A 10095-nucleotide genomic window follows, 5' to 3' on the forward strand; every position below is an offset into this window, starting at 1 on the left:
ATGACAATCAGCTGTTATTCATAAAAAGTCATTTGTATTTTCTATGTGGTTCTTTATTTATTTATTTTGGTATTTAACATTCCACTGGGCATCAGAGATGTGACACATACCATCCTAATTAAATTCAGATATCATGTCTGATGATCCTATTTCAACCACTTAATTGTTTTATTGAGCAATTTTAAAGACCCATTTGTTCACTTTAAGATTCTATACACTAATCTGATAATTTTCCTTTCAATTTGACTAATAATGCAGGAAGGGGTTAGATATTTACAGAAAATATTTCAAGTAATTGGGAACAATTGGTGCTTTAACATTTGCACACTTTCCATTTGCAGAGAGGGTAATAAAACCCTAAGTAATTATAGTCAAAGAGCCCTCCAGCTGTGCCATTCTGAGCACATAAATCACATCTTGTCAATATCCCATCAGTCAGATGGGCCAAATAGCAGTAATATATTTATGAATTCTGTATAACTATTAATAGAATATGAACAAGCAAATCTGAAAGGGTTCTATCTAGAATAGGACCTATTTTCATAAAAGGAAGGGAGAATTCCTATTTGAGATAAAATTAGTTTATTTCTTGCCATCCACCCTGTAGATAGTAGAGAGGAGAGATTCATTTCTGTTTCTTTCTGACTGGGTAGGAAGACACTCTCCCACCCACCCTACCCCCATGCTGCTGATACTATATTTCCTTCTGTGGCTTAAGGAAGAGGGTTCATGGTTCATTCTTGGCAGAATCCGAGCCTGTATCCAGTTGTCAGGGCACAGGCAAAGCAAGAGAACAGACCACCCACTACCAATCTGGGGGGCTTTAGTCAGGTTGGCTTTCATTGCCTCAGCTGTAAATTAAGATATATGCCAGAAGAAAAAAGTTATACATTTCAGTAACCTGAATGTCCACAGGTATGATAGGTCTATGGGAGCAAGCAAGTTCCTGTTGGAATTAGTGTCTGAACTCTGTTAACTTGTTAGTTCCAACATACATGGCTGTGAGCCTCAGTCTCCACAATTATAATTCTCCTAGTTGTCGACAGATGAATGGATAAACAAAATGTGGCATACACATACAGGTGGAGTATTATTCAGCTTTAAAAAGGAAGGAAATTCTGATGCTTGCTACAACATGGATGAACCTTCAAGATATATGCTAAGTGAGATAAGCCAAACATAGAAGGACAAATACTGTGTAATTCCACTTATATGAGGTAACTAAAGTAGTCAAATCCATAGAGACAGAAAGTAGGGTTGAGGTTACCAGGGGCTGGGGGACGGGAGGAATGGGGAGGTAGTGTTTAATGGTTTTAGTGGGTACAGAGTTTCAATTTAGGATAATGAACAAGTTCTGGAGATAGATGGTAGTGATGGTTCCTCCATAGTGTAAACATACTTAGTGCCACTGAACTGTATACTTAAAAATGATAAAAATGTTAAGTTTTATATTATGTATGTTTTACATAGTAAAAAACAGATGGCATTGAAAAAAAATTTTTAAATAGATAGTTCTGGGGGCGCCTGGGCAGCTCAGTCGGTTAAGCTCTGCCTTCGCGGCTCAGGTTGTGATCCCTGCGTCCTGGGATCGAGTCCCGCATCGGGCTCCCCGCTCAGCAGGGAGCCTGCTTCTCCATCTCCCTCTGCTGCTCCCCCTGCTTGTGCGTGCTCTCTCTGTGTCAAATAAATAAATAAAATCTTAAAAAAAAATTAGTTCTGTTACTTGTTCCTGAGACACCCCAGAATTGTCTCACATTTACTCAGAAGCAAATTGGGTCTCGTTCATCATTTTGGTTTCCTTATATAAGTCCTTTGCTCAGATGTTTTTGAGGAAGGGATCATTTATTCACTGCCACCGCTACCAGTGTCTCCCACAAAAGGGGGGAAAAAAAAGGCTACTTCCCTTCTGGCTAAATTGCCTACGCTACATAGCCTCTCACACCCTGAGTGGCACACGTTCCCCTTTCAGTCCTCCCTGAGGGCTGAACACAGCTGAGCTGTGTTCCACAGAGAAATGGAGAAAGCACCCCTCTCCCTGGTGCTCTGAGCCACATCCTGGGCCTCAGAGCAAAATGCGTGTGCCTTGAGGTTCCCCAGTTCATTCTAGAACAGCTTCTGTCTCTAACCCATTTAACCACAGGGGGTCAAAACTGGCCCAACACCTGTGAAGAGAAGCATACCAGGCCAGCCCCTCTGTCGTCCTAACTTCTTCCCCAGGCTTCTGCACAAAAACACTGCCTAACTACTTACTTTAGCTAAAACTGAGAAGCAAACATGGCCATTTACTTGAATAGTAACTCAAAGTGAGGAAGGAGATGGCTAGGTCCTTCCCCCAAATCCTGCTTAGACTCAGCCAGAATGATCTGGTCACAATTCTAAAAACCAGGTAGTCTTCCAGGGAGCTGCGGCTCTCACTAAGCATTCATCGTATTTTTTCTATCTCTTGTACAAAGAACTGGTTGATCCAATGACTGTTATTGGTTAATACTCCTCTAAGTAGTCCAGAACAATTGGTCAGAATGTGACAGACATCCCAGCAGTCAGGGAGTCAGCATGGGCCAGTGGGCTACAGAGGAGTGGGACATGGGAGGGACTGGGTGCTCAAAGCAGAGCAGCTGCAGGAGGGACAAATGCTTCCTCTACATTGTCAAGGTTTGAGAGACAGAGAGAGAGACACAAAGATAGAGTGTGAGAGACCTATATTCAGTTGAGGTGTGTCCTCCAAAAGGATATGCTCAAGATCTAAGGCCTGGTACCTGTGAATGTGACCTTATTTGAAAATAGGGTCTTTGCAGATGGAATCAAGTTAAGATGAGGTCATATTGGATCAGGGTGGGCCCTCAGTCCAGTAACTGGTATCTTTATAAAAGAAAGGAGAAGGAAATTTGGATACAGAGAGACACACACACAGAGGAGAAGGCCATGTGATGACAGGCAGAGAATTTGGAGTGGTAACAGCTACAAGGCAAGGAACAGCAAGGAGTGCCAGCAGCTACCAAAGGCTAGGAGAGAGGCAGGCAACTGATTCTCTTCAGAGTCCCCAGAAAGAACCATCTCGGCCAAGACCTTGATTTCATACTTCCATCCTCTTGAATTGTGGAAGAACACATCTGTATTGTTCTAAACCCCCCAGTTTGTAGTAATCTTATAATGGAAGCCCTAGGAAACGAATATGAGACCCATGGGAGAAGGTTTTCTCAGAGCAAGTTTGTAGAGAAGGCTTTACTTCGGTTTGCTATTGTCTTAGGAACAATGTGAGTTTAGTAACTAATGAAGTTTTCCTTTCTGCTTGGGCCACCAGAAAGTTCTGCATAGACTTCGTGATCCAACTATAGGACGTTATGGGATAAATTCGTGTGTGTTCATCTCTTTTCTCTTCCTCTGATTCTGAAATCTCAGTGTATGTTCTGTTATTGATTTATTTAGTACAAACTCTTTTTTATTTTTTGGACGAAGGGGAGAAAAAAGGTAGTAACTGGATAAACCTGTCTTTCTCCTCCTTCCCCAGGGAAAAGAGCTATTATTAGCCCAGATTATTAGCTCTGAAAGAAGGTAGACTACTTTCTGAACTGAAATGACCTTCTCATTTCAGAGTTCAGAGTTCAACCTTCTCATTTCAGACCTGAGAAAATGGAAGCCGAAGGTTATATGAGTACACACTAGTAGACGTTACCCTCTGTGTCTCTGATTATTCAAAACACTTTGCCAATTGGGTATCGGGTGTCTGATAGGGAGACAGCAGTAACTGGAATTGCGTACAGTGTTACAGACTAATGATGCCAATTGAAATTATTTATGTTGTTGACTATTAATAGGAAACATTTTATCCTTTAGTAAAATCAAGTGGCTACTTACCTACATTTTTACTGTCAGATTCTCAAAGCAAAAAAAAAACAAAAACAAAAACAAAAAAACCTCTTGAGTTATTCAACTTTTTGTTAATTACAAAATTAAAAACTTCTAGCAGAAGACATGTTCCTAGAAACGGAGGGCTGGATTATTTGGATCACCTTAAAACAATTGGAAAGTTGAAAAGTATTGACAAGTGGTGACTGGCTACTTTTTTAAAAGGCTGTTTTCAGAATAATATATAAAATGGGGGAGGGGAGGGAAAGGAGGGGCTATCAAAGCTGCGATGCCCTGAGGGTACTGAAGGCAACACCCAGTCGGCTAAATTGGTTTGCCCTGTGGGGTAAGGGGGACAGAAGTCCAAGTCCATCATAGTTCTAGAAGACTGTCCCTCTAACACTTAACTACGAAGTACAACACCCTCAGTGTTAAAGAGTTAAACAGAATTAGGGGTACCTGGCAGGCTCAGTCAGAAGAGCATGCGACTCTTGATCTCGGGGTTGTGAGTTCGAGCCCCACATTGGGTGTAGAGATTACTTAATCTTAAAAAAAAAAAAAGGAGGCACCTGGCTGGCTCATTCGGTTAAGCATCTGCCTTCCTCTCAGGTCATGATCCCAGGGTCCTGGGATCCAGCCCCACGTCGGGCTCGCTGCTCAGCGGGGAGCCTGCTTCTCCCTCTTCTCCCCACCTGTGCTCTCTCTCGCTATCTCTGTCTCTCTCTCTCTCAAATAAATAAATAAAATCTTTTTTAAAAAAGAGTTAAACAGAATGAAACAGGCTCTTCTGCCTCACAACCACAAGAGACTAAAAAATGTTACCTTGGAGCTGAACAGACAGGAGAAAACAAGGAAAAGAAAAAACAGATCCCATGGAAAATTGGCCACAGATCAGTCCTCACATGCATTTTCATTCTGGGTTCATATAGTCTGAGGGACCCGCACACCTTAAGTGTGATTTAAGGTTGTTCCCAAGTAGTAGTTGGTGAAGAGAACAAAGGCAAAAGAAATGTAGATAAAACTAAATTCCCTTACAACTTGCAGCCCAATGACTAGTACTCGAAACAGGCAGAGTGACCTTCCTCAAGGAACTCAACGGCCTTAATGTTAATGCTTTACTAGAGGCAAAGAGCAACCTTAGCTTAACATTAGCCTGACAACCAGGATCTGTAAATCTTCTTTAACACATGAAAATCCCTTTGGAAATCCTTTATCTCACACCCCCCCCAAGATGTGTGTTAGCAATCATCCTTCAAACATATGGCCCACTGATATACGTCTGAAGGGTCTCATGACTAAGGTTTTACTAGACAGTAGTAAATAAGCTTATCTTAGCAGCAGCTAGCCCCTCAAGGTTCTGGAAGGCTTGCTTCCAAATTCCTTGGAGATTTATGCTATCTCTAACCCCCACCAGCTAAAAAGTGTATAATCAGCCGCTCCTCACAATCCTAGTGCAACTCTTTGTGCCCAGGGGTCCTGCCCCGTGCTTTACTAAAACCACCCTTTTGGCACCAAAGAAACCTCAAGAATTCTTTCTCGTGGTTTGCACCCGGACCTCACGTCACCCCAACATCACACCAGAAGTGTTCTTTTCTGGGACTCTGACGGCAGCAAATGCAAAGCCTCGCAGGAGGAGACACACTCAGCCTTGGCGTTAGGAACACCTCACAAGCAGTTGTCAAGGGCGATGGCAAACACGCAGTTACAGGTAACCAGGTGCACAAGACAGCAAGACTACGTGAGGGAGAACCAGCAGAAATAGCAGCAGAAAAGGGCTGCAAAGACTTAAGGCATCAGAATTCTCAGACTCATTATAAAACTACTTCACTTACCCAGTTTAAATAAATAAATGATAAAATTGAAAATATTTGCAGGAGACTATAAAAATAACATGGATCGGTTAAGGAACAAACAATGTATATACATTATAAAATCTCTATATATTATAAATCATATTCATAAATGTCTAGATGAGCATCTTTGACAGTAGGTTGGATACAACAGAAAATTAGTGAACGGAAAGTAGCTCAGGATATATTACCAGGAATTTAGAACAGAGAGTCAAAAATATGGACAACTCAAAGCAGAGCAAAGAGACCTGGAAGAGACAGAGAGAAGAGCTAACACACATTTGAAAATTGTATGTCTTGGGGGCGCCTGGGTGGCTCAGTCGGTTAAGCGGCTGCCTTCGGCCCAGGTCATGATTCCAGGGTCCTGGGATCGAGTCCCTTGTCAGGCTCCCTGCTGAGCGGGGAGTCTGCTTCTCCCTCTCCCTCTACCTGCTGCTCCCCCTGCTTGTACTCTCTCTCTCTCATATAAAAAATAAAAAATCTTAAATTAAAAAAAAAAGAAAAAGAAAATTGTATGTCTTGGGGCGCCTGGGTGGTTCAATCGATTAAGCCTCTGGCTCTTGATCTCAGCTCTGGTCTTGATCTCAGGGTTGTGAGTTCAAGCCCCACCACTGAACTCCACACTAGGTGTGGAAACTACTTAAAAAAAAAAAAGTGTAAAAAAAAAAAATTGTATGTCTTCCCTTTCCTGAAGATGGCGCCGAAAGCAAAGAAAGCCCCTGCCCCTCCCAAAACCGAAGCAAAAGCAAAAGCCTTGAAGACAAGAAAGGCGTGCTGAACGATGTCCATAGTCACAAAAAGAAAAAATAAATAAGAAAAAGTTCAGCACATCACCTACCTTCCAAAAGCCCAAGACACTGTGTCTCCAAAGGCAGCCCAAAAATCCTTGAAAGAGCACCCCCAGGAGAAACAAGTTGATTTCTATGCCATCATCAAATTCCCCATGACTATTGAGTCAGCCATGAAGAAAATAGAAGACAACACACTTGTGTTCATTGTGGGCCTCAAGGCTAACAAGCCTGTGAAGAAGCTCAATGACGTTGATGTGGCCAAGGTCAACACCCTGATCAAGCCCGATGGAGAGAAGTCATATGTTGGACTGCCTCCTGACGATGATGCTTTGGATGTTGCCAACAAAATTGGGATCATCTAAATTGAGTTCAGCTGGCTATATCTAAATATAAATTTTTTCACCAAAAAAATAATTATGTCTTTTAACCATAAGGACTCTTAAAATAACCACAACGTCATTATTAGACCTAAAAACGTATAATAATACCTTAATATTATCAAACATCTAGCGACTATACATTCGATCAAAATCCTAGAAGGAGAGGAAAGAGAGAATAGGGAAGATGCAATACTTAAAGAAATAATGATTTAGACTTTTCCAGAGCTAATAAAAGACGCTGTTTCCAGACTCGCTAGTCCCGTTAATACCAAGAAGGATAATTTAAAAATCCATACCTAGATACGGCAGAGTGAAACTGAAGAAAACTAAAGACATAGTGGTGATTGGAGAAAAGGAGAACAGCCAGAGGAAAAGTCAGATTACCTTTGTAGAAAGTGCAGTTGGACTTTGAGTTGATTTCTGAGCAGCCAGAGAGGTAGCCAGAAACCAGTGGTATAATATTTTCAATATGCTAACCAAAAACAGCTGCCAACTGATGATCTTACATCCATGACCTCCGAGATGCGGTCTGCACGTGCATTTTGTGATTCTAAAGTTTTGTATTTTATAAAATCACCTACAAAATTATGCACAGATGCATGTGACCTGTTGGTTTATATTACCATCAACAGGACTAAGAATCAAGTTAAAAGAATCATGTGGCTAAAATGGTCCCATTCATACTTTCTCATCTATGTGCTTTGAAAAACAAAAAATAACTAGATCTGTGTTTACAAGCGTGTTGTGAAGGGGTGCTCTCAGAATTACTAATTGCTAGAACCTTTTGGGAAAGCAATTGGCCTATGTATTGAGAACCTCAAAGTGCTCATTTCCTTTGGTCTGGTGACTCTACTTTTGGGGCACATATCTGAGAGAAGATAGAGCGCATGGTATACATACAGTACACAGCAGCACAATACGAAAACGTCTTTATGCAAAAGATGTGCATCAGAGTATGTCTATAATAATGAAAAACTGGAAGTAACTTACAAGTCCAACAGTTTAAGGGATAGTTTAGGAGACAGTTTAAAAATTTATGATTCAGGGGGGCGCCTGGGTGGCTCAGTCGTTAAGTGTCTGCTTTCGGCTCAGGTCATGATCCCAGGGTCCTGGAATCGAGCCCCGCATCAGGCTCCCTGCTCGGCGGGAAGCCTGCTTCTCCCTCTCCCACTCCCCCTGCTTGTGTTCCCTCTCTCGCTGTGTCTCTCTCTGTCAAATAAATAAATAAAATATTAAAAAAAAAAAATTTATGATTCAGGGGCGCCTGGGTGGCTCAGTCCATTCAGCGTCTGCCTTCAGCTCAGGTCATGATCCCAGGGTCCTGGGATCGAGCCTTGTGTTGGGCTCTCTGCTCAGTGGGGAGCCTGCTTCACCCTCCCTGTCTCCCCCTCCCCCGTGCTTGTGCTTTCTCTCTCTCCTGCTCTCTCAAATAAATAAATAAAATCTTTAAAAAAACTAGAAAATTCATGATAAAAATAAAAATAAAAGTTATGACTCAGTCATACAGTGGGATATTTTGCAGCTATTAAAATAGATGTCTACAATAGAAGTAATAGAAGAAAATACCTGTGATCCAATATTAAGAAGAAAAAGCAAGATACAGGTTCCTACCCTCGCTCTCTTTTTCGCGCCTGACCGCCGCCATCATGGGTCGCATGCACACTCCCGGGAAGGGCCTGTCCCGGTCGGCTCTGCCTTCCCGCCGCAGAGTCCCCACCTGGCTGAAACTGACGTCTCACGACGTGAAGGAGCAGATCCACAAACTGGCCAAGAAGGGCCTGACTCCCTCACAAACCGGTGTGATCTTGAGAGACTCCCATGGCGTTGCACAAGTACGTTTTGTGACAGGCAATAAAATCTTGAGAATTCTTAAGTCCAAAGGACTTGCTCCTGAATTTCCTGAGGATCTTTACCATTTGATTAAGAAAGCTGTTGCTGTTCGAAAGCATCTTGAGAGGAACAGAAACGACAAGGATGCTAAATTTTGACTGATTCTGATTGAGAGCCATATTCACCGGTTGGCTCAATATTGTAAGACTAAACGAGTCCTCCCCCCACCAATTGGAAATATGAGTCATCCACAGCCTCTGCCCTGGTCGCATAAATTTGACTATGTACTCAAGCAATAAAATCATTGTCTAACTAGAAAAAAAAGAAAAAGAAAAAGAAAAGGCAAGATACAAAGTTGTTTCTATAATATGATTTCCTGCATAAAAATATTTGATGGAAGCCTATAAAAATGCTATATTGGTTGCTGTAGGGTAATAATATTATAGATGATTTTTCTTCCTCTTCCTCATTCTTTCCTGTACTTTCTGAAATATCTGCCACAAATATGTATTATATGATATTCAAAAATTACTTTTGGATCTAATTGGCATTTCTTAAGTTGGATGGGGAGAATCAGATAGTCATTTTATCATTTATTTTTATTCCTACATTTGTCTATCATATTTATGTGATATAACAATTAATAAAAATATAAATAGATGACTAGTAGAGTTAGGTTTTAACCATATATAATGCTACTTAGAAGTCAAGAATCAAAAGATGAGAGGTGCCTGGGTGCTCAGTCGGTTAAGTGGCTGCCTTCAGCTCAGGTCATGATCCTGGGGTCCTGGAATCAAGCCCCTTGTGTCGTGTCGTGTTCCCTGCTCTGCAGGGAGTCTGCTTCTCCCTCCCCTTCCTCCTCCCCCCGCACCCCCCCGTCATGTTTTCGCGTTCTCTTGCACACACTCTCCCTCTCTCTCAAATAAATAAATAAAATCTTAAAAAAAAAAGAATCAAAAGAAGCTGTGTCCCTTATTTTGATCATTCACAGAGGCTATAACTCAATACTAAAAACTAAAGAAAGTAAAATGGAGGAGAAAGAAATGTGTCATTTGTAAATTAAATATTAATTTAATAAATAAAAACTCATTTATATGTCAGATTAAGAATACATCTAAATTATCTATTTAAATAAAAATAATCTCATGCTACATTCTAATGATAAACAATAGACTTAATAAAAGAAAAAGTTTATCTCCTTTAGTGGTTAGGGAAATAGTATCTTCTCTGAAATAAAATCACTTTCATAGATTATAATTTCAATATTATTGCAATTGTACACACACCCAAACACACATATATACATACATATATTTATCAAGAATTTCAGGGAGCCAAAAATATGAAAAATATAAAGCAGAGAGAAAACACCTGGAAGATACAGTAAGAAGGTCTAAC

The 10095-nt window shown here is 41.0% G+C and overlaps 1 pseudogene; it reads left to right on the forward strand.

Moving 5' to 3' along the window:
- The first annotated feature begins 8479 nt into the window (after positions 1–8479).
- LOC118523856 (small ribosomal subunit protein uS15 pseudogene) lies at positions 8480–9038 on the forward strand (annotated as a pseudogene).
- The last annotated feature ends 1057 nt before the right edge of the window (positions 9039–10095 follow it).

This window comes from Halichoerus grypus, chromosome 3, assembly GCF_964656455.1.
Source record: "Halichoerus grypus chromosome 3, mHalGry1.hap1.1, whole genome shotgun sequence".
NCBI lineage: Eukaryota > Metazoa > Chordata > Mammalia > Carnivora > Phocidae > Halichoerus > Halichoerus grypus.